This window comes from Camelus bactrianus, chromosome 12 (genome assembly GCF_048773025.1).
Source record: "Camelus bactrianus isolate YW-2024 breed Bactrian camel chromosome 12, ASM4877302v1, whole genome shotgun sequence".
NCBI lineage: Eukaryota > Metazoa > Chordata > Mammalia > Artiodactyla > Camelidae > Camelus > Camelus bactrianus.
In genome coordinates this window covers 30,486,360-30,510,137 of record NC_133550.1, presented here as the reverse complement: position 1 = coordinate 30,510,137, position 23,778 = coordinate 30,486,360, and the positions used below count along the sequence as shown (strand labels likewise).

Here is a 23,778-nt window from a genome sequence, read left to right as displayed (position 1 = left end):
GGCTTTTTGCCCAAGATCCTCAGCGAAGGGGTGGCTGGGGCGGGACTCAGGCAGGGGCGTGTGGATTAGAGTTGGTAAAGGAGTGGGGGGGGGGGGGCGGGTGTGGGCACGCAGAAGCACTGCCCCTCCCCACCCCGCCCCCAGTGCAAGGCGCCCCTTCTTTCCATTTTGGGCCCGGGTTCAACTTGGTAGGGGGTGGGTGGGGGTGGACTTGGGAAGCCACCCGGCCTCCTTCATTCTCGGGATTCCCTGAGGCAGCTCATTGTCCCGGGAGGTATGTTCGGCCGGCAGTCCCGAGGGGCGGGGCCTCTTTCCGTGTCCCAGACAAGCCTGCTTTGTGCTCGCCACCCAGTGCCCCTCCTGGCCTTCACCAGGCAGGCCTTTGAGCATTTTTCAGGGTTTCCAGGCCAGGTCGCTAGAGGATGAAGCCACTGGGAAATGCGTGGGCCTTGGGAGATGCGCTGGGTCCTGAAACGCCAGTCTGGGAGGGCTGCCTGGAGGAGATGTGAGGGCACAGCCCAGAGGCCTGGGCTAGTGGCTCTTAAAAGCTAAAAATATGCGTTCCCAGCCTCTCATTACTAGGATTTTTATCCTAATTAGACATATGCACAAAGGTGGCTGTTACAAGACTGTTCATGAAGCTTTTATTTCTTGAAAAAAAAATCGACAACAAAGGAGACTTGTTAAATTAATTCTTATATGTCCATATTGTGGAATACTAAGCCGTCATAAAAATTATGTGGTACAGATAAACAACAAGGATTTACTGCATAGCACAGGGAACTATATTCAATATCTTGTACTAAACTGTAATGGAAAAGAATAGAAAAAAGAATATAGATAGATACATATACACATATAACCAAATCACATTGCTGTACACCTGAAACTAACACAATACTATAAATCAACTATACTTCAATAAAAAAAATTATGTGGTATAAATATATTTATAGACAGGAAAAGATATTCAAAATACTTGTCTATTGAGAAAAGCAGATTACAAAATAGTGTGGCAATCTCTCTCTATCATCAATAGCTAGAAAAATATGTCTTACTCAAGTCTTACCAGTGGTTATCTCTGGATGTAGGATTAAGGGTGTTTGATTTGTAAAAAAAAAAATTGTTTTGTGCTTATCTATATTTTCTAATTTTAAAAGGCACTTTGAAAAGGTGTTTTACTTGTGTAACAAAGTATTATGTGTGTGTGGATCCAACTGCCTGCTGCTCTGGGCTGAGTGTTGCCCACAGGAGAAGGTTCTCCAACTCTCAGAGGGTAGGCAGGGACAGCTGTTCAGGCATCAGAAAAAACGAACCAGGAGCGTCAAACAGGCAACGTGCCTGAGCCCAATAATAATGAGTCCAGCAAGTCACTTAGCACTTCACAGAGCGCTTCCACACACACACTGTCTTATTTGAATCCCACTATAACCCTCTCAGGACACATCATCTCTCTTTTACAGGTGAGGAGCCAGGCTCCAGCAGCTAAGTGCCCCCAACTCTTTGGGGCAGCAGCAGGAAAGTGGGGGAGATAGGAATGGACCTGGAGTCTCCTATCTTCAACCACTGTGCCCCACTGCCTCCCCACTCGTGTCCATCGCAGCGTCTTGCATTTGATCGTCCACCTGTCCCTCTCCTCCTCTGACTGTGAGTTTCTCTAGGAAGCACTGGGGTCTTATTCAAGTCACTGTTCCCAGAGATTTGGGCACTCAGGCATCAGTACACACCATTGAATGAATGAACATTCAAATCTGGAGCCCTGGAAGCAGGTCTTGGTGTTCCACAAACCTTTTCTTTGTAGCCTGTATTTTTTTTTATACTTGCTGTATTTTCTGTGTTTATTTCCCCTTTGTTCTTTAATATTAGCAAAGCCTTTTGGGAAATGGCTGACAGCAAGAGTTGTTGTGGGAACAGCTCTCTGTCTGGATCTGAACCAAAGCTTTAAAAAGGCTTCCCACTCCCCACTACACACCAGTAACTGGAGGCAGCCACCCTGGAGACCAAGGGCACACAGGAGAGGCTCTTGGTCAACTCTCCTCCCTGCCTGGGGGGAGGGTTTCTTTCTATCCAGGACCAATGCTTGGAAAGGATGAGGCTCCACACACTGAGACACCCCTCCCAGACCCCAGACCCAGAGAGGTGGAGGTTATAGGGGCTGGGCCAATCAGGGAAGGCATCCTGAAGGAGAGACCTGGGAGGCTGGCTTAGGAAGGGGAGGAGGCCAGGGCAGAAAATCAGGGAACATGCCTGGGCATTTGGGCGCTGGATGATTTAAGTACCACCAGATGTGCTGGGAATCTCCTGTCAGGCCCTGCCCCAGTGAGGGCAGTGTGGGGGTGGGGAGATCTCTGAGCCACTTGGATTTCCAGTTCCCCATTCTGCCTTGGGTTTGTAAGCTTTAGGGAAGGAAGAAGCACAGTGTGGTTCTAGAAGTGCTGGTATGTGGAGTGAGCTAGGCAGGCCTGGGTGGACTCTTCTGCCTTCAGACAGGATACAGGAAGGGAAGGGTTCTTCTAGGTAGCAGGGTATTGGGCTCAACCCATGGAACCTAGAAAAACAGATTAAGAGAGCTCTGGGGTAAAGGCTACCAGCTCTGCTGGGAGTAGGGGATAGCTCAGGAAGACTTTAGAGAAGAGGACATATCTGAGTTGGGTTTTGAAGGATGAACAGGAGTTCCCCAGGCAGAATAGGGGGAATGATATTCCAGGGAGAGACTCTGTGGTATTAAATGGTGTGCATGCTTAGTGAGAGGTTCTGTGGGGCTGTATTATAAAGGTGCATAGTGGGGTGATAGCTCAGTTTGGGGTCCTGGCCCAAAGGTTGTGCTGCAGGATGGGAGTGGGGTGGGTGTGCTTCTGCTCACAGACCAAATTGCAGAGCCAGAGGAGGTGTGAGGATTTTGGAAGTGGGTACCAGGGTCTTCAAGTGTTGAGCCCCTGAGGGAAAGGAGGGGACTGATAGCCAGCTCAGCTCCCCCTCCCAAGTCTTGTGTGGTCTGGCAAAGAGCTGTGTCTGCCCAAAGGAAGGGATGCTTTTTCTCATTCTCATGGGGGCTCTTAAGAGCCCCTGGCTGGCTGTAGGGTGGGAACTGGAGCCAGACACAGCTTGTAGCTCACTGAGAAGGCAAAGCTGGTATAAGTCCATAAACAGTAAGAGAGTGAGTATGTGAGCTGGGTTGGGGAGGCACTAGGAACTGGGCCTCTTGAAGGCCAAACAGCCAGAAAGAGAAGGGCTAGGGCTTCCACTTGTAGGAGGAGCAGCCTGAGCCCAGGTCGAGTGGGGGTGTAGCAGCCAGCTGGGTGTGGTGTCCTCTGGGCACGCACCCCAGTCCCCCAGCCTGGACACATTTCCTTCCTTTCTTGCTTCTTAATGACTCCTGAGTGGCCTGTCCAGAGGCCCACAAAGAGAGGTCTCCCCGCCCTTTCCTCTTCCTCTCTTCCATTTCTTTCTCCCTTCCTCCCCCCACCCCCATCCTTCCCTGGGGTCCTTTTCTTTCCTTCCTCCTCACCCCACCTGCTCTTCCTCCCTCCCTCTCCTGCTTCCCCATCTTCCCTAACTCTCCTCTCTCTCTTCAAAACCCCTAATGCTGATTCTTCCTGGGCCAGCTGTGCTGTCCTTCCTTCCTTCCTTCCTTTTCTTTTCTTTCTTTCCTTTCTTTTAAGTTATAGTCAGTTTACAATGTTGTGTCAATGGGCTGTTTTTCTTGATGTTTGCAGAAAGGCCTTGTAGCAGGTCACTGGACCAGGAAGATCACACTCACACACCCATCTGCACAATACCCATGTCACACACCCATGTGCACACACGCACGGGCACTCAGCAACACACCCAAGCACACTACCTGCCTCCACCTTGCATATGTTACAAGCAAAAGGGCTGGGAAAGAATGGCGGGCCCTCGGCAGAAACGCGCATTACCACCATCATTACCACTATTATTATCCAATCCATTGCCAGGCACTTGACCTCCCTGGGATGACCACAAGACCAGCCAGAAGCCTGTCCTCAGCAGGGGGCTCTCAGGGCACAGATCCCTTGATTGGGGACAGTCAGGAAAGGGGTCAGCTGGTAGTTCTCAGAGAACAGACCCCCAGGCCCCCGCCCAGGAGAGCAGAGTGAGAGACATGATGAAGGCCCATTTGCCAGGATTATTTGTCAGCCCAGGAGGCTGGATGATGTATTAACAGGACTTTAATGAGCTCGGGGAGGGGGAGCCACACTTCACTGTCGACCACTGGTGAGCAGAGGGGTGAAGAGACCAACCTCACCCCACCTGCTAACTAAACCCCTTAATGCAACCCAGGCCAGTTCGCCCATCAGAAACAATTCAGTGCTTCCAAGATGCAGTACCTTCCTTCGTGGAGTCCAGCATAGGCCTCTCAGCCTGCTGCCCCATCCTACTATCTTACTGGCAAAGCTTTCCTGAGGCCTAAGCTTGTCCTTCCTACCAGCACTGGAGGGTCCTGAGGGGTGAAGGAGAACTGGATCCCCACTCCCGGGGAGCATCTTATCAACTCCTTCCTCCACCTCCATGCCGGTATTCCACCCCAACCTGAAGCCTGGTGGAGCATGGCACCCAGTGACACCTGGCCACAATGTCTCCAGGGCAAGGTTGGGCCTCCTGGCACCAGTCCTGCTGGTTGGGGTCACTCAGCTCATGTGGACTTTGGCCTCTCCCTTAGCTCCTGCCTCTGACCCTTGAGGACCCTGACAGGAAGGGTGGAAAGAGTAGAGTGGATTCTAGACCCAGCTTTGCTGTGTGACCCCAAGTATGTCTCTTCTCTCTGGGCTTCAGATACCCCATCAGTACGGATATACTCAACAAATTCCTTCCCCCTGTTATTCCAGGACTGTCCCTTCAGCTAGGGGTTCAGCTCTCCTAGGAGGGCAGCTGTGGCTCCCTTTATCCTGCCTTTCTGATTTTGAAGCCAGGTATTGCCCTACCATTCTGACCCATGCCATAGTGTGGTCCCAGGGGTGTGGAGTGGAAAGGAAGAGGGGATTCTGGGGTTGGAGAAGATCCTGACCTTGGTGAGTTCCAGAACCTGCTTGGGTGCCAGTCTTGCTTCTGTATGAGGGTTGGGGAAAATCTAGAAGCCTCCCCCTTTCCCATCCCTGAGTGGCACCTACAGGGGTGCCCGGGGAGATCAGAACCCAGAGCTTCCAGAGGGGGCCAGTGAGACCCTGGAGACTCCAGAGGAACCATCCGTAGGAGAAGGGAAACGGAGAGTTTAGAGTTCTGCAAAACACAGAGGACAGAGCACTACCCTGCAGCTGGGGGTAAGGGCGCAAGGGCCACCTTGTCTTACTGGTACTCAGGGAGGCTGAGCAGCACCCAAAAGGGAAAGAAAACAACAATAACAAAAAACCACTGCATTAGAGAGGACCATCAAGCACTGCCCTTGCATGGGAACATAGATGGCCTTGGGACCTCTGGGTGCTTAACATTTCTGGGAAATTTATCTGGACCTTCCAACCTAAGCTCAGCCCGCTCTCCTACAACCTCCTGGGGCAAAGTGGGTTCTGCCATGGGGTGCTCGCCCTGCAGCCTTTCTTTTCCCCCTGGATCACCACTGAAACCTTGCGTGTGTCTGATAGAATTCTGTCTACCCTTGGACCGGGAGCTCCACGAGGGCAGAGATGGGCCTTTGGGATTCTCTCGGGTGTGTCCAACCTCTAGCCCAAATCTTGGCTCTGAGAAGACACTCAATACGTATCTGCTGAATGAATGCACCAACCAATGAACGCCTTGGGTCACCTCTAAGCACACCACAGGTCTAGGATTCATCCTGCTTGGACCAGTATGAATGCTGCCTTCTTGGGAAAGCCCTGCAGTGAAGCCAAAGGTCTAGACGTCACATCCCACTCTCCGCTGCCCAAGTCCAGGGCTCTCCGTCCTCCTCCGAACCCACCCCCGCTCGGAGTGGCATTGGCGCAGAGCAGTGGACTTGCTGGACTGTGTGTGTCCCACCCACTGCATCCCGGGCTGGCGCGGCCAACAGTTCACCAGGAGCGGGGGATGAGAGTGAGTCCACCAGGCTTTGGCCGAGGGGCAGAGGCAGACCAGGGAGAAGAGGTCGAAGGCGGCTAGCGGACGGGGCGGGCCGGCTGTCTTCCCCTTTGCCCTTCGACCCAGGAAGCCGCTCACACCCGGCAGACACGCTCGGCGGCCCTGCAGCTCAATCCTGGTCTCCCCCTTCGGGGACCGCTCCCCACCCTCCCCGGCCTCTACCCCCACCTCAACTTCCCGCTCCGACGGCCCGAGAGAGGCGGGGGCAGGCCTGAGAGTGGCGCAAGGACACTCCACACCAAGGGTCATTTGCTCTTTTTCTCCCTCTGTGGCTAATTGATTTTAGAGCTAGGGGAGGAGTGGGGCGGGGCCAGGCGGGCGGTTAGAGAGGAGGGGCCGGACGGGCCCAGGGGGGGTGGGGTGGGGGCGGGGGTGAGGAGGGGAGGGCGGGGGTGGGGGTCCTGCCTGAGGCGGGAGCCGGGGCGGCCCTTTGTCCGGCCACCCCCACTGCCCAGTCCCGCTCCCGCCCGCTGCGGCCTCAGCAGTAGCGGCTCCAGGACGGTGAGCGCCGCTGACCCTGGCCCCAGCCTGTCGCCCCCGGCCCGCGCCCTGGCTCCAGGGCCGGACGCCCCGCCAGGCCGCGAACACTCACCTAGGACCCAGTCGGGATGCCGAGGTACGGGGCCGTGGGCCTGGCGGGGGCAGGCACGCGAGCGCGCGGGCGGGCCGGGGTCAGGGGGTGGTGACCGGTCGGGGTGTCCGGAGCTTTGTCCACGGGCGCGGGGCAGTGCGAGGGCCGGAGAAGGCGGGAGCTGCGGGTCACAGGGTTCAACGAGGTGGGGGTCGAAGGGCAGGGCCAGCGAGAGACCCGGGCGAGTGCGTGGGAGCCGAGGGTCACTTCCCGGGGATAAGGGGCGGGCGGGGAAGGGGCTTTCCTCTCCGCCGCCGACGGGCACCCTCTTCGCCGCCCCCTTTCGTGCCGAGGCTGCAGCAATAGCGAGCGGCAGGCTCTGGGGGGAGCCTGCGGGATTGGGGGTGGGGAGCCAGTATTTACGGGTTCGGGTCCCAGAAGGGGCCCGGAGATTCCCCAGCATCGTGACGGGGCAGTGACAGGAGGCTGAGGCCACTTCGTGGCCTGCGTCCCTCACGCCAACCCCCTGCCTTTCTTTTCTGACCCGGAAGAGCATAGCCCCCATCTCAGAGGGGTGTTGCAGGAAGCTGCACTTACCTTCACCCGTGGGCTACAGGCTGCAAGGGAGACCCTCTAGCTCCTGGCTCGCTCGCTCGCTCGCGCTCTCTCTCCCTCCCTCTAGCCCTTTAAACTTCCCCACTCCAAGAGCCCTCTCTTGGTCTACACCGATTTCCTTGCTAAGGAACCCGCTCTGTAGAGTGTCCTCAGCAAGGGTTGGGCACACAGTAGGTGCTCAGCAAATGTAAGCCCCCTTCTTGGCCCCTCCAGTCCCCGTGGCCTCCTGGGCGGAGGAGGCCTGGGAAGGTGTATGCACGGGGGCGAGTGTGAGCGGCCTGGAGCCTGCGCCCAGCAGCAGCCCGGAGCCTGGAGCGCAGGGGTGGGTGGACGGGTGGGTGGGCTGTTAAAGGGACGGTCACTAAATCAGGATTAGGCCGTGGGGCTGTCAGGCTGTCTCCATGGATACCTAATTTGGAGACTAGAGGACGGAAGAATGTTTGTGTTACCGTTCGCCTGGGTTGCCGCGGCTGAGCGTACTCAAGCCCTCTCCGCCAGGCAGCGAATGGGGACCCAGTTCGAGCCCCACTCTGGGCTTCAGCAGGGCGGTTCTCGGGACCCAGAGCCTGCCTTCTGGAGTCGCCGGAATGGGCCAGGTGGTGCTGTGACTAAAGAACCCTGACCCTGCCCAGGGAGCCCCAGACCTTCCCAGAGCCCAACCTAAACCCCTGGGCATCCTCTAGAAACGGCCGGGCTGAGTTTCCTCATAGGCCCCATCCCGGAGCTCCTAGCCGGGAGCAAATACCATTCTCCGCTGTGTCGTAGCCCCAGAGGACCGCCAGGCTGGGCGGTTCGGTCCAACCGCGCGGGTACCAGGCGGCCGCTGGGGCGGCGGGGCAAGGGGCGAAGCGGGACTTCCTGGGGTGGGCGAGAAAGGGGCGGGGTCTGCCGGCCGGCCTTGCTCCACCTGGTGACAGGCCGTGTAAATCCCTTTCCCATATTTAACGCCATTTCATTTATTTCCCTTTGATTCCATTGGTGTCTGCGGCAGCCACCCCTGTAAGGAGCGACCCTAGTGCCCTCCCTGTAATATCTTCTCGAGAAAAGCCCTCTTGGGCCAAAGGGAATTAGCTCTGTGGGGCAGGGGAGTTGCTCCTGGGGACCCCCCCCCCATCTCCCTGGGAGACGAAGAGGAGGGTTGAGAGACACATGAGTTTGGCCTCTGAGGCCCTGAGGGATTTTCTGGTTGTAGGGTAAGGGTGGACTGGGCTGAGGATCCCATGAGTGGACAATCAATCCAGTGCGCCGGCTGGAGGGGGTAAGGGGAGAGGGACAGACCCGAAAGTGTTGTTCTCAGAGCCCTTTCGTGCCTTCCTCCTGGTCATCCATGGCCACAGCTTCTTATGGAGCAAGAATCCCCTCCCACCCCCTGGCCTGAACTGCGGCTTTATTGCTGAGACCTCAGACTCTCCACGCAATTTCACGCCTCTCTGCCTTTGCTCTTGCTGTTCCCTCAGCCAAATGCCTTCCCCATTGTCCCTGTCTCTCCACAACGTCTTCATTCTTCAAGGCCCAACTCGGATGCCACACTTCCTCCGTGTAGCCTCCCCAGGGCCCCAGCCCTTGTCACTTGCTCCTCCCGACATGTTCTCCTAGCTCTGCACCTGTGCCTCCCCCAGCCTCTGTGGCTGAGTCCGCTCTAGACTTTGCCTCCTGGAGGACAGGGGTGGAACATATACTTCCGTGCACCCTGTCCCCCAATGGGCCTGGCACGGGGCTTGGCACCTCGTGGGTGCTCCATAAACGTTTGTTGGCTGAATAGAAGGGGTTTTGTAAGGACAGCCTGCAAAGCATGGCATCTGAACACTTTCAGGCAAACAGCTCTGCTCCTGGATGGGTGGAGACCCCTGGGTGGGGCTCTTCGTCCTCCTCATTGCTGACCCCTCCCCCACCCCCCAAGTCTGGGGAGGACTTTGCCTCTTCCTTTCCCCACACACCAGCATTCTTCTCCTGCCATTATCATCCTGTTAAACAGAGGCCAGTCAGGATCCATATGGATCACATTAACAATTGCTTATTATCTGGGCTAAGATTGCTCCCTCTCTCCACTCCCAGCTCCTACTGCTGCAGTTGCTGGACCCTTAGGAGCCCAGACTCCCTGCCCCCACCTCCCCCACCACTGGTCAGCCAGGGAGGGCAGGGGACAGGCTGGTCTCCCTTACCCTCCCTGTGCCTTCTAGCAGAAATTTGCTTCTTCTTGACTTGGCTGGCAGTTAATGACTCCTCTGCCTGATTTAATGAAAACCAGATTCGGGGAGGGAGCTTGGCTCAGTGAGGTTCCAGGGCTGCGGTGGGGAGAGGTGGACGTGAGGCTGGGTACACCTGTGGTCCACAACACCAAAAGCCTCTGTCTTCCAGTGGTCAGAGGCTGTGGGCTGGGGGTGAGCCCCACTAGGCCGACCATGGGCTATACTTGTGTATTCTGTCATCTCAGCCCTGGGCTGGCCCTGTTCCCTTTCAAGAGCTGACAGGCTAGTGGGAAGATCAAGGTAGTAGGGACCCTGCAAGGCTTTGTGGGTCCTGATGCATTGGGCCCAAGCCTTGTGCTGCAAAGAAGTAGGAAATCCCAGAGTTTCCTAGAGTGGCTGCTGAGTTGGCCTTGAAGGATGAGGAGTGGAATTTATGTTTAAATTCATGTAACCTAAGAGTACTAGGGATGGAAGGGGTCTTCAAGATTACCCAGTCCCAGGTCTGTAACTTTTTTTGATTTACAGACCCCTCAGAAGGACCTACAAAAGCTGTCCCCAGAAAAATACACTTCCATGATCAACACAAGACTTTGCATTCTGCTTTATAGGATTCTTGGACCCCCCGAAGCCTTTATGGACCCTACAGCAAGAAACCCTCCCTGCAGTCCAAACCACTCTGAAGTGCTGAGAGCAGAGTGGGACCTGCAGCCCAGCACTCCTGACCTCCACTCAGTGCTATCTCCACAGCCCGTGGACTGGACAAGCCAGGGATCAGGGGTACTGGATGAGGTTCTGGGCCAGCCTTTGAGCAGGAAATGTTCATACTGCCTCAGTCAGTGTATAGGTTAGTCATCTCATCTCTGAGTGTGTAACCTGGAGAAAGGATGTCCAGAGGTTATTTTGTTTTAGGATCCACTCGTCCCCAGGAACAAGGATGAGTGGCAAAAGAGTCTAGCTCTTTTCTGAGCATTTTCATAAGCATCTTGATGAATCACAGCTAACACGTAGCACTTACTAATTACTCTATATCTCATCTGTGAAATGGGACTAAGCATGGGGCCCTCCTCATAAACATTATTGTGAGGATTAAATGAGGCAGGAGCTGGGAGCCCTGGTCTTAGCCTTGAGGGACTATGGGCCTGTGAGGGCCTGGTCAGAAGTGCAGGTGACAGTGCTCAGGGCTATACGGATCTTCCTTAACTTATGATGGGGTTATGCCCTGATCAACCCATTTTAAGTTGAAAATACATTTAATACACCTAACCTGTTGAATATCATAGCTTAGCCTAGCCTACCTTACACATACTCAGAATACTTATGGCTAAGTGTTTTTTAAAAATAAAGTGTTTAATATCTCATGTAAATTATTGAAAACTGTACTGAAAGTGAAAAGCAGAATGGCTGTCTGGGTGCAGAATAGCTATGAGTGTATAAGTGGTTTCCCCTGAGCCTGCCCTCACCTGGTGCTGCCCTCTCTTGGGCCTGCCCTCCCCTAGGACTGCCCTCTCCTGAGCCTGACTTCTCCTGGACCTGATGTCATGTGGGCCAGTGCTCTCCTGGGCCAGCCCTATCCTTGGCCTGCGCTCACATGGGACTGCACAATCCTGTGAATACCGTCTCCTGGGCCAGCCCTGTCCTGGGCCTCCCCTCACCTGGTCCTATGCTCTCCAGGGCCAGCCCTAACCTGGGCCTCCCCTCACCTGGAACTGTCCTCTCCAGGGCCAGCCCTAACCTGGGCCTGGCCTCTCCTGTGCCTGACCTTCCCTGGGCTTCTCCTCATCTGGTCCTGCCCTTTCCTTGGCCTGCCCTCACTTGGGCCTGCCCTCTCCTGAGCCTGCCCTCTCCAGGGCCAGCCCTATCCTGGGCCTCCCCTCACCAGGAACTGTCCTCTCCAGGGCTAGCCCTAACCTGGGAACAAATATCAAGCCTGGATGGACGTAATGAACTTGTTTTTGAGACTCCTAAGTGGGATGATGTCTTCTGCTGATTGTCTGGTTTATTAAAGAAGCCTGAACCCACCTGAGAACCATTATTTTTAGTGCAGAGAGTCACAGAACACACACTTGATCTCCCACTGCTGGAAGGTTAGGGGCTGCTGAGAAGTCAAAGCAGCAGGCTTTGTACATAGGGAGCGAATACAATCCTGATCGTCTCTCCCAGATCCATCTGTGGGTCAATAATTACTTCAATATAACTGCCAAATATAACCTTCATCTGCTACCCCAATGCCAACACACATTTTAGACGACTCCCTTAAATTAAATATTACAGGATTTCATCTGCTCTCCTCAGCCCCCAAAGCCTCATAAACAACACACCCAGCTGAGTGTCCCACTGAAAAGTACCACCTCTGTAGCGGGAAGGGTGGGGGTGGTATCAGGGAGCAGAAGGCTGTGGGGGTTGGAAGGTAAGGGGTGTGTGAGGGTGGGGGAGTGTGTGGAGGGAAGGGATGGGAAGAGGGATTGTGTGGGAAGAAAAATAGATCCTGACCAAGGGCCGGAGCCGATCCACTGGTGGGGTCTGTAAATAATCTTGGGGGTTGGAGGCAGGTTGGAGGATGTCACCTGAAAGGCATCTACTAAGTGGTGAACTGAATGGGCCCCCTGGGGCGGGGTTGGAGAGGCGAGTTGGAAAGCAAATACACCTAGATGCAGATTAACCGTTCTGGAACTGGGTTTCCTAGGGTTAGAGAGGTTCCAAAGCCAAGCTCCAAAAGGGTTTAGGGGCCTGTTCGTCTCACTTTCTCCACAGAGCTTCCGCGGGGCATGTGTATTCGAGGTGGCGGGTTTGGCCTCACTTAACTCAGGGCCCTGCGCGAGGGGAAACGTGACTCGCTTTCCCAGAACATTAGGGAGGAAGGAGAGGGAGGGAAAGAGGCACCCCAAGTGCAAGATCTGAAGGAAAGGTTTGAGACTCCCTTCCCTTTTCATGTGAGGTGCGCAAGGATTCTCAACATCAGGATACCTAGGAGCGGCAAAGACCCCATCGCCCGAGCCCCACAATCTTGTTGGGAGAAAAGGCGCCCCCCAGGAGCATCTGGAGGGAGAGAATGAAGACCCCCGCCCCTTAACATGCTGAGAGACAGAAACGTGATCTCCAAATCTTGGAGAAGGAAGCCCGCACTCTCCTCTATGGAACATGGGGGTGCTGGGAGCGCGACCCCTGAGAGCTCCCCGAATCCAGTTCCGCCTGGAACAGGACTCGCATCCCCAGGCGCCAGGCGTGAGCTCGGTCCCAGCTGGACAGCCGCGCCTCCGGGGTCGGGAGAAGCCGACTGGGGGCCACCGCGACTCCCCCGCGCCCCGCGCCCGGCCATATTGTGCGCGTGGGGAGGGGGCGCACTGTAGCCAGGCGCCGCGGCGCGAGGCCTCGCCCTCGCCCGGTCCTCTCCATCCTGGCCCCCGCCCCCGGGACTCACCCTGGATCCCTCGGGGCCCGGACCCGCCGCTGCCCGCGAGCAGGAGGACAACAAGGGGGAAGAAGGAGGAGGCTCCGGCCGACTCCGCCATAGTAACCGCCGCCGCCGCCGCCGCCCAGCAGCGCCCAGCGCGCGCGCGCGCTCCCCCGGCGCCTCCCCTCCTCCCGCCGCCCCGCTCCCGCCTCCCTCTACTCCGCCCGGCGCCGGCACGTGCGCTCCCGGCGGAGCCGGCGCCGCGGCCGCCGCGCGCGCCCCCGAAGGGCGGGGCCGGGTGCGCGCGGGTGCCCGCTTTAAAGAGGCGTGTCCCTGTTAAAGGGGTGGGAGGGGTTCGCGCCTCGGCCAATCTCACGGGTGGGTGCCGAGGGCGGCGCGGAGGTGCCCGGACCGGACGCGCGGACTCAGCCGTGTCCTGCACCCCCTGCAGCGCAGCGTGATCTTATCGGCACCGACCCTCACCCCCCGCATCGAATGTTCTACGAGTCCCGTGCGTGTTCCCGTTTCCTTCATCCCTACTGCTTTAGCCTCAGGCCCCCCGTCACGTCCCATCGGGATCGTCGCAGCCGCCTCCTAACTGGTCTCCCAGCCCCGTGTGGCCCCGTGATCCGCGTAGACGCACAGCCACCTGTGCGATCGAATCATGGGATGACCCTTTTCGGAACATACCAGGGCTTTTTAACGCCAGTACTCAGTCTTGGTGAGGGTGCGGTGTGAGGCACTCCCATTCTGCTGATAGGTAGAACCCTCTTGGTAAACAATTTGGCATTATGTATCAAATGTCTTAAGATATTCATACCCACTGACCCGGTATTATTCCCTATCTGTCAAGAAATGCTAGAAATGAGGACAAATATTTATGAGAAATGATAACTGTTGCATGTTTATTATTGTAAAAAGCTGGAAACTTAAGGAGGCAATAACAGAAGACAAATAAATTATGGCCCATCCATATGATGGAGAATTATTTAGTAATTAAAAATTATATTAGTAAAAATAACGACGTGAGAAAATGTTCATGAGATAATGTTAAATGAAAAAGCAAAATACAGAACTGCTTACAGTATAACTCTAATTTTGTTGATACTATGTCTCTGTATAGGAAAAAGACTGGAAAAAAAATAACCCAATATTATCAGTAATTATCACCAGAATAACTTTTTACTTTTTCTTTAAACATTTCAGTATTTTCTAAATATTTTACAAATAAGTAAGTTGTACTTACAAGTTTAGGGGGAAAATGCTTATAAAAGGTCAACTGAATCACCCATATCTTTTTGAAAAAAGTTCACTTTCAAAAGCTTGAAAAAGCACTTGAGATCATGAAAAGATCAAGGTTTGGAACCCAGAATTCTGGATCTGAAGTCTCCTTTTCTTACTGTTTGGCATGAAAACTTGGGCAAGTTTGTTAACCTCTGTAAGCACAGTTTCATCATCTGAGATCTAGGGATAGAGAGGATGACCAAAGGTGGGAGTGGGAAGAGCTTTTCAAATGGAATCCTCACCTTAGAAATTATCACCAACTTGAAGAACGTCCCTCCTCATATCCAGCAAAAAAGCTGGACTGCAGACACACTCTCCGAACACAACTTACACACAAACACACATGGGCAAAGTCTTGCAGAGGCACCATCTACACATTTGTTAGTAGCTGGATAATGAGACACTTTATTTTTATACTACTCTGCCTTATTCTCCCAAAATGGGCATCCTCACTCCATTCCATCTAACTGGTCTCCCAGACTCTGCTCCATCCACCCTTATGAGTGCCTGGCCACAGTGGACACAGTGCTGATTACTGCGTTGGTTTCCTGGGGCTGCCTTAACAAAGTACCATGAACTGGGTGGCTTCAAAGGAGAGAAATTTATTCTCTCACCATTCTGAAGGCTAGAAATCTGAAACTGAGGTGTTAGCAGCCCCATCCTCTCTCTGATGGGTCTAGGGAAGAATCCATCCTTGTCTCTTCTGGTTTCTGCTGGTTCCCAGAATTCTTGATGTTCCTTGGCTTGTGGAAGCATAACTTCAATCTCTGCCTCTGTCTTCAGGTGGCCATCTTCCCTCTGTATCCAAATTTCTCTCTTCTTATAAAGACATCAATCATTGGCTTAGGGCCCACCCTAATCCAGTATGAGTTCAAGTCATTTTAGCTTGATATCAACTGCAAAGATCCTAATTCCAAATAAGATCACATTCACAGATTCCAAGTGGGTATAACTACTTGGGGGAGAGCATTATTCAACACAGTACATTCATCAACCCCTCCCATTGGAAGGAAAAACTGACCATCACTGAGGCTGAGGGGGAGTGTCTGTCCTTCCCTATACCTTGCTAAGTGCTGCTGCTGTGGCCACAAGACCAGGAGTCCCGGAGGAGACCTGTGGTTGCTTTACTCCTAGATTGCAAGGGTGGTCATGAACCTGAAGGTGCAGCCCAGGGAACCAGAACACTGGGTCCACCGACCAAATGCCAGCTCCATTAGCTCACTTGATAGCATTTGACTTTGGGCAAGATATTTTGCCTCCCTAAACCTCAATTCCTTCATTTGTAAAATGGAGCTGATAATAGTTCTATCTCAGAGATGTGGGGATGGATGAAGATATTGTCTAGAAAGAACTTGGCACAGTCCCTGACACATAGGAAGTGATATAAAAAGAATAGCTCTTATGATGATGATGATGATGATTTTGACCTTTGCTACAATCCTATGAAGTGGTTAAGGCATGTCAGGGTGTGTGCAATTTACAGGTGAAGCAATTGAGACTTAAGGAAGGTGAGCTACTCGTCCAAGCTCGCATCTAATTAAGTGCTGAAGCCACAGCCTACCGGTCCTGTGCTTCGTCAACATCACAGCATCTCATGCTTTTCTAGGGACTGGTCTTCAACAGTCACCTGAAGGTGGGAAATTAGACTTGATGGGGTGGGGCATGGGTGAGTTATAGTCCTCACACCCTATTCTGGAGAGTTTAAGGCATCTCCTCAAGTCAGAGCTTTACCAGATGATGCATGTACCTTCCCTTTTAGGCCCTGAGCTTCACAGAGACAGACCACACAATCTCCCTACACTCCCTGTGGCAGCCTGGCTCTCCTACCATCCCTGAAGTCCTCAGCAAAGTGTCCATTTCTATAAGCCTCCTAAATCTTAGGACAGGACCCGCATCACAATCTATGAATTACTCGTCCGTCCTGCTTGGTCCCCTTGTCATGAAATTTCCCAGAGCTACCAGGATTCACTTCTCCAGAAAAAAGTCTTACTCCTCAGGCTCCACTGACTAGACCACCCAGTATTACAGCTGCCATCTTGGTCACAATGCACTAAGACACCCCTCTTCCTAAGGGATTCAGCACAAATTGCCTCTGTAAGTAGCAGGCTCATTAATCCCAAGAAGGCAATAGCTCATCTTCATGCACTCTGCAAGGGCATATTGAGCACCTGCATTGTACCTGGCACAACATATAAACAAGGATAAGTCATAGTCCTTGCCATCAAGGAACTTACGCTCTAGTAGAGAGGAGCATTCAAAAAAAAAAAAAAAGCAAAACATGTTATCTAACACTTCTGTAAAGGGTCAGCGGGGACACTCAGGAGGGCATGGATGATTCAACTCTGCAGGGCTAAGGAGGTGGGAAGGCTTTCACGAAGAGGCCAGGCTCCAGCTGACTCCTGGGAGATCTAAGAGTGTTCCTTAGCTAGACAGGCTTGTGTGGGAAGGGGAAGGAAGGAGATTGTTTCTGGCAGAGGGAGTGGTATGAACAAGATACTGAGGTGAAATTGCCTGGCGTTTAGGCATGGCAGCACACCCAGAGGGTGCAGGGTGAAGGGGGCTGGTGGTGGAGCTGAAAGGTGATTTTGGAGAGATAGACAGAAATCCGCTTGGCAGTGTCCTTTTCTCTGGTATTCTTAGCAGGGTTCTAAGCAGGGGGTAAAGTGATCATATTTGTGCTTTAGAAGGACTACTTTGTTCAACCAAATGAACTTGAACTTTATGCAGATGGTTGAAGGAAGGCAAGATTGGTGGTAAGGAAACCAAAGAAAGGGCAATTCTAGTAGCTAAGACAAAACAGGAGGACCTGACCCTAGGCAGCAGCTATGGAGATGAGAAAGAAAAATAGATTCAAAAGATTTTAAAGAGGTAAAAACTGTAAGACTGATGGGATGTGGGAAATGAGGAGGAAATGGGGAGAGGCCCATATATTTCCAGTATAATCTAACTTGGGTGACTGGCTGCTTGGTGGCTTCATTCAGCAGATTAGCAAGAGCCAGTCTGGGAGAAAGATAATGATCTCTCCATTGGGGATTGTGAGTTTGAAGGGCCTCCTGTAGGTACCTGGAGTCACAGAGATATGGATTTGGAAGTCAGTAGCTTGTCATAGTTGTTCAAACAGATCAGGGGTATGTGATAATTCTGGAAGTACAATAACACTGTCAGGAAACAGGGGACAGAGAAAGAACTGTCTGAGAAATAGGAAAACAACCTGGAAAAAATAGAATCATGAAAACCAGGGCAGAAGAGGGTTTCAAGAGATCAGTAGTTTCTAATGTGGAGAAGGAGACAAGTAAGCTGAGGAACAAAGAATGTCTAGGATTTGATAACTTGAAGCCCAGTGGTGACATTTACTCAAGCAGGTTCAATGGAAGATGAGGTGGTAGTCTAACTTCAGGGGCCAAAAAATGAATGGGAGGTGAAGGCTTAGAAATCCTGCCATCTATTCTTTAAATGAACTTGACTGTGATGGGAGGAGGATGGGTTGGGATTTACTTCAGAATGATAGAACAGGTTCCCTGAACAGATCTGCTGCTAAAGAAACAACTCAAAATGCTCAGTAATCTAGCAAGAAAGTGAATACTCAAGTCAAAAACTAAGGAACGGAGAGAGGAAAATAGCGTGCCAAAGCTGGCTTTCACCTTGAGAACTTGAACTTTGGCGTTCTGAAGGTGAGCAGGATATAGGGGACCAAAGACAAAGCCCAGGCCTGCCCATGGTAGGGGAATCTACTAAATCATCCTGTGCTCAAAGTTGAGAACCACAAGGGGTAATAACACACTCAGTTGAAGGATGAACTAGAAATAATTCACTCCTCCAGGAGACTTCCAGGAAATTTGCCTGACTTGAACCTTGACTTTGAAAAAACCTATACACTACTTAGATTCAAGTGGGCCTGGGCTGGTAGTACCCCCTGGTAGAAACTGGAAGGAAGAAGAGGAAATCATCTCTAGAGGAACCCACCTTCAACTTAGGCTACAAGGAGTTCTCACAGACAAAATTCCAAAAAATATAAACTATATAGTCAAAAATCCAAAAACAATTAAACAAGGCTAAGAGAAAAATAAGAGTCAACCCAGAATTGTATACTCATAGAAAATGTCTTTCAAAAATGAGATCTAAAAAAAAATATGTTATATATTAATTTATGCATACTTTATTAATTGTCAGATATTCACTAATAGAAGAGAAACAGACTATATAACTTCCAGGTTAAGAGAAGGAAGAAGATAGAATGAGAAAATATAATCGATCTAAAAGGAGGCAAGAAAGGGGGAGCGGGGAAAGGATAGTATTAAGGTGGGATAAATAAAAAGCACAAAATAAGATGGTGAAAATAAGTTAAAATACATCTGGGATTACAATAAATATGAATGGGCTAAATAATCCAAATTAAAAATATGGATTTCTAGACTAGAAAAGAGAAAGAGAGAAAAGGGGATTTCCAGAGGATAGACAAAAGTCATAGTAGTGTTTGCTGTATTTTGTTGCTTTAATAAGAAGGGAGAGATTGCAATTTAGGCTGCAATAAAGGAGCCAGGAGGAGTTCAAGTATACAAGAAGAAAAAATAAGTGATGGAGCCAGAACCCAGGGTGGACGGGGAGCACAAGATGAAGACCCAGAGGTACAGGGGGTAGCCTTGGCCTGAAAGAAAATATTCCTTCCCAGAAGCTGGAGGAAGGAGATTGAACAAAGAAAGTTTAGAGGCATGAGAGGTCACCTGAATATTCTCAATCAAGTTGCAGGCATGGCTCTCTGTTTTGGTCAGGAGGCAGGACAGCATATGACGGCGGATGTGCTTGAAGAGAGTAGTGAGAATTTGTAAAAGCCACTGGGAAGAATAGGAATGGTGCCCAGGAACACAGGAAAGCAGAAGGGAATTTCCAGGGTGGCACTGGGGCCCAGCCAGAGCTGCTGAACATTAAGTTGAGGTCACAACGAGCCTCTTTGATGGTATAATTTCCCCTAGAGGTGCTCAGCAGCCCAGAGTTTGAGCTGAAGAGGGGATGTTTGGAAGCTGACAGGGTGGGGGTAGCAGCGTAGGGACTGGTGGGAGGACAGGTGGGCCAGGGAGTTGAGGATGAAGAGAGGGGGGAATTTAGGCAACAGAAGGAACTTGAATGAGATGCGGCTGGTGGCTGAGGATGGGAGGCTGGTTAGAGGGACCGCTATGGACCTGAGAAGCACCAGGGACCTGATGCATATCGTCAGCAGCTGCAGTCTGTGCTCATTGGCCCCATGGGATGGTGCTGAGCTCTGCTGTTCTTAAAGAAAATCCTCCCCAGGCTTTTTCCCCCCTCACTTTATACTCCAGAGGCCATTGCATGGTTTTAGATGACTTTAACCCTCACACTGACTTTGTTCCAGCCCAGTACCTCCTTGGTAAATAGGCCCAGTGCCCTCAGCCTTGATGATTCATGCTTCAGTTTCTGTTGAGGCATGCCCAGAGGCCAAGCAGGATGGCTCTCCTGGTCATTCTCCCTCTGCTTTGGACCTCTGAGCTTTCGCCTGTCTGCCACTCCCTCTTCTCCATGCCTCCAATGAAGCCCCATCCAGAGCCTCATACACACACCTCTGGCACAGCGAGTGGTATTCAGAGTATTTTTTATCATGTTTAAAATAATTGGGTGTAGGAGAGTGACTGAGAGATTAGCCTTCTGATTCCAACTTGAAATGTGAAATGGGGTAATTGGCTTTAGATTTGTAATTTATTGCTGAAAAGTATAAGAGGATTTTATGGTTTGCAAGCAGTGTAGTATTGGAATGTTTAAGAGATCTGTTACGTTTATAAATTTAATTTAGTCTGTAAGTATTGAGAATGTTTTGCTTGTCAGGATAGGTGACAAATGTGCTTAAAAAAGAAAGTTGAATATGTTAAATTTATTAATGCAGTTTAAGCGTTTAAGGGAAATTTAATTAAACTAAGCTTGTAAACATAACTGTTGAAGGGAGTTTAGTTTGTTCAACTTGAGAATATTAATCGAAGCTCCCTTATTAAAATATACTAGACTTATTAATAGAATAATAAGATTTGTGTGTTGAATTTGAAGGCTTAACAGAAACTAGGCTTTACATTTTATCATTAAAAAAATTGAATATAAGATTAAAAATCATCTTTTCTCTGGAGAAAGAGAGAGAGCGAGAGAGCTTACAGACAACCTCTCAGTTCCAATAAGGAATTGCTGCAGACAGCAATGTGGCTGATGCCACCTGGGACGTGAGTACCTCAGTAGAAGCCAGCAAAGAAGAATTCTCATGCTTGAAGATCAGCTGAGGTTTACCCTTTTAACCAATGTCAGTGTAGGAACAAGGACAGCTGCAAATCAGACATTTTCCTGCCTTGCTTCCAAGCTGCCAGGAACTTAGATTGTTGAGGAACCCAAGTCCTTGTGCTCGATGCACCGTGAGGCCAAACAAATCAAAATGCTTGGAGCAGAGGAAGGTTTATTGCAGGGCCATGCAAGGAGAAGGGGTGGTTCTTGCTCAAAACACCTAAACTCCTAGATGGTTTTCAGGGAAGAGTTTTTAAAGGCAATATTTGGGGTGACAGCTGCAGGGTGTATAACTTTCTTCTGATTGGTTGACAGTGAGGTAACAAGGTGATATTTCAGGAATCTCAATCATCCACATTCTGGTTCTGACCAGTATGGGGTCTCAGTGAGTAGGTACCATACTCTACCTAGGTAGGGGCCTTAGTTCCTGCAGAACTCAAAAGATATATATCTGATGTTATATAGGTCCCTTGAGGAGGACCTAGGACTCCTTTTATTGCTGAACTCTTGTTTCTTGACTGCTTTTCCTTAGCTCCTGATTCCCTCACTTCCCTTAAGATCATTAATTACTGAGACCTGTTGAAGGCCAAGCATTTTGGTTAGGCTTAGATCCCAAAACAGCTTAAGCCAAAAATGGCTTCTCTTGTGTCAAGAAAGCTGTGCCTGTTTCTCTTTCTCCAATGACCCCCTACCCTATGTGCTTACAGTGACCCCCTGTTTAGTGGTGAGGATACAATTTTTTGATGCAACTCCACACATATGATGAGAGCTCTGCACTCTAGGAAGAAGATGCTCTCTATCTTCTGAAGCAGACTTAAAGTCACTGCCACCATTTCCATGTTTATTCTTAATATTTTTGCACTGTCTCACACCATCACTTGAGAAAATAAAATTGTTCTTAAATCTTGGGTCCAAAAATAGGACAATGGGCCAGATTAATTGGCTTCCAAGGAAACACAATTCCCTGCATTTCTATCTGCAGTTCTGCTTTTGTGGCATGCAGACCAATTTTAACATCCTCTCTGTCTTTTTTACAGATAAGAAACACCTACTCTCTTAAGGAACATGGTTTTGGCTACTTCTTGGGCAGTTTCTGGGATATGAACCACTTTCTCTGCAGGCAACCATTGGTGGTTTGTAAGCCCTGCTATATTGGTATTTTAATCTGCAAAGTACTGCATTAAAGTCTTTCATTCAAGCAGCCTTTTAAGAATGTAATGGCTGCTATTTCATCTTGTTTGAACATCTTGTATGAGAACATGACAAAGCAATTTCAAAATCCTTTGTCTGCCTTGTGGTTTGTCTTTGCTTGAAAAAAAATGATAAAAGTGGCCTGTTATCTTTCTGTTTACAGTCAGTAATTCTGCTTCATTAAGCTGCATGCTAATTACTTTCAGAAAACACAATTGAGGATTCATGGCCTGAATGGAATTAAATAACTAAAAGCCAAATGCAGTTTTAGAGGTTATTTTATTTAATGTTATGAATCTTAGAACACTAAATAGTTCTACGAAGATTAGAATTCTGATATAATCTAATCTCTATTACTCTGCCTTGTTTTTTAAATTTTTATAAAACTTCGTTGATTCAAAAAAGAGGATAGCCTTCCTAAAATTTTCTAGTGAATGCTGTATGTAATGTAATGCTATATTAGAAGTTTCTTAATAATTTTTTTCATAACATAAAGAGTTTTCACAATCCTCATTAATTATTCTAACATTTTACTCTTGCAAACTAAAAATGCACATTTAGATTTCAACCAAGTAATAGGAATTAAAAATCCAAAGCACCCAACTTTTTTTGCTCTGAGTTACATCAAAATGCTTACCTATATTTCAAAGTACATATTCAGATATTAATAATGATTCTGAATGATATGTCATTCTATTATTGACACTGTGAAGCTGAGTAGATTTAATGGTTAACTATGCAGTCATTTGCAAACTGATTATATGTGTTCAGGGAGGCCAGAAATGACATTAAAATTGTCATTCTGCCTCTCAAAATGCTAGAAGGCTTTTGATCTTCCAAAGATCAAAGCCAATTCCAAAAACAGATTTCGGCCAATTATTGTGGCTGATGCCAAGCTTTGATATAACCCTCATTCCTAGGTAACAGTGATTGAAAGGAAGTATAAGTATTTAGGCAGGAATCAAAGCGCAGCTACAATAGACAGAAATAATTTATTGCTCAAATTAAGAGGGACTATAGAATTAGGCCAGGAATAGGATTTGATGATCAGGGCTACAGAACATTTTTATCAATTAAGGGGAAGCTTAGATTAGGCACGTCGTTTATGAAAAGTCTACTAAATATCATACTAATGGTATGTATTTGCCATGTGCAGCCCAGATGTCTGCTAGTTTGATGGGCCCTATTATTTAGCAGTTATATCATCCCCTGCCCCCACTCCCATCAGTGACTCTGGTGATTTCCAGAAGACATTCAAAGGTGTGACTCACATTTTCAATTCAATCTGTTGGTTAGTATCCTGTGTCCATGGACATTGTCTATACTGCTGCTTGGGAGAAGTCTCCCCACCCAGCACGGGAGTGCCCAGGACTCTGCCTAGGACACTGCCTTGGGATATACTCAGATTCCAATTCCTGGTATGCCTGAGTGGTGTTTGCCAAGGGTTTGGGCAGTGTAGCAGAGTAGCAGGTAGATGTGGTTTCTTCCAAAAGCAGCTTTCCTTATGTCCAGAGCCCCTCAAATTCTTGAATAACCTCATCTGCCTCTAAACTTTCAGTCCCCCTAGAGACTGAAAACTAGTCATTATTCTATCACCTTTTGATGCAGGAAAAAGGGATGTGGGGCGTGAGGAGGGCCAAGTCCCAGGTCTCAGTGGAGCCCCTGGGGCGTGCTCCACCAGGTGCAAGTCCTTGCCTCACGCAGGAAAGAATTCAAGAGCAAGCCACAGTTGAGTAAAAGTAGATTTATTTAGAGAGATACGTGCTGCATAGAGTGTAGGCTGCTTCAAAAGGCAAGAGAAAGGCTATGAGGTGTGGGAGTTGGGTGCTCAGGTTAAAGTAAAAGTAGGTATATGCTCCATAGACAGATTGTGGGCCGTCTCCAAAGAGGAGGGAGTGACAGAGGCAGCTACGGCCACAAGGCTGGGTAGTTTTTATGGGCTGGGTAACTTCATACTCTGCAAGTGGGAGGACGATTCCAGCTACCATGGGGAAGGGGCTGGTATTCTCAGGAGCTGAGCCACCGCCTACTCTTTGACCTGTTTGTGGTTAGCCTTGGAACTGCCATGGCACCTGTGGGCATGTTATTTATCATGCTAATAGGTTACAATGAGCATATAATGAAGCTCATGATATATTAGAAGTCAGACCTCCTGCCATCTTAATCCTCAAGGCCTACTGGGAGTTGAATCTTCC

General features: G+C 50.1%; 1 protein-coding gene across 5 annotated transcripts in view; it reads left to right on the top strand.

Annotated features, from left to right (window-relative positions):
• The window catches only part of ABTB3 (ankyrin repeat and BTB domain containing 3), a 505,725-nt gene that overhangs the window by 54,652 nt on the left and 427,295 nt on the right, over window positions 1-23,778 (top strand). For 3 of the 5 annotated variants that reach the window (XM_074375114.1, XM_074375117.1, XM_074375115.1), the window contains one exon: window positions 1,464-1,647. The gene's annotated coding sequence lies outside the window, so the exon portion shown is untranslated. Of the gene's footprint in view, window positions 1-1,463; window positions 1,648-5,911; window positions 6,686-23,778 lie in introns of those variants that run through there. The other 2 variants (XM_074375118.1, XM_074375116.1) reach the window with 2 other exon arrangements.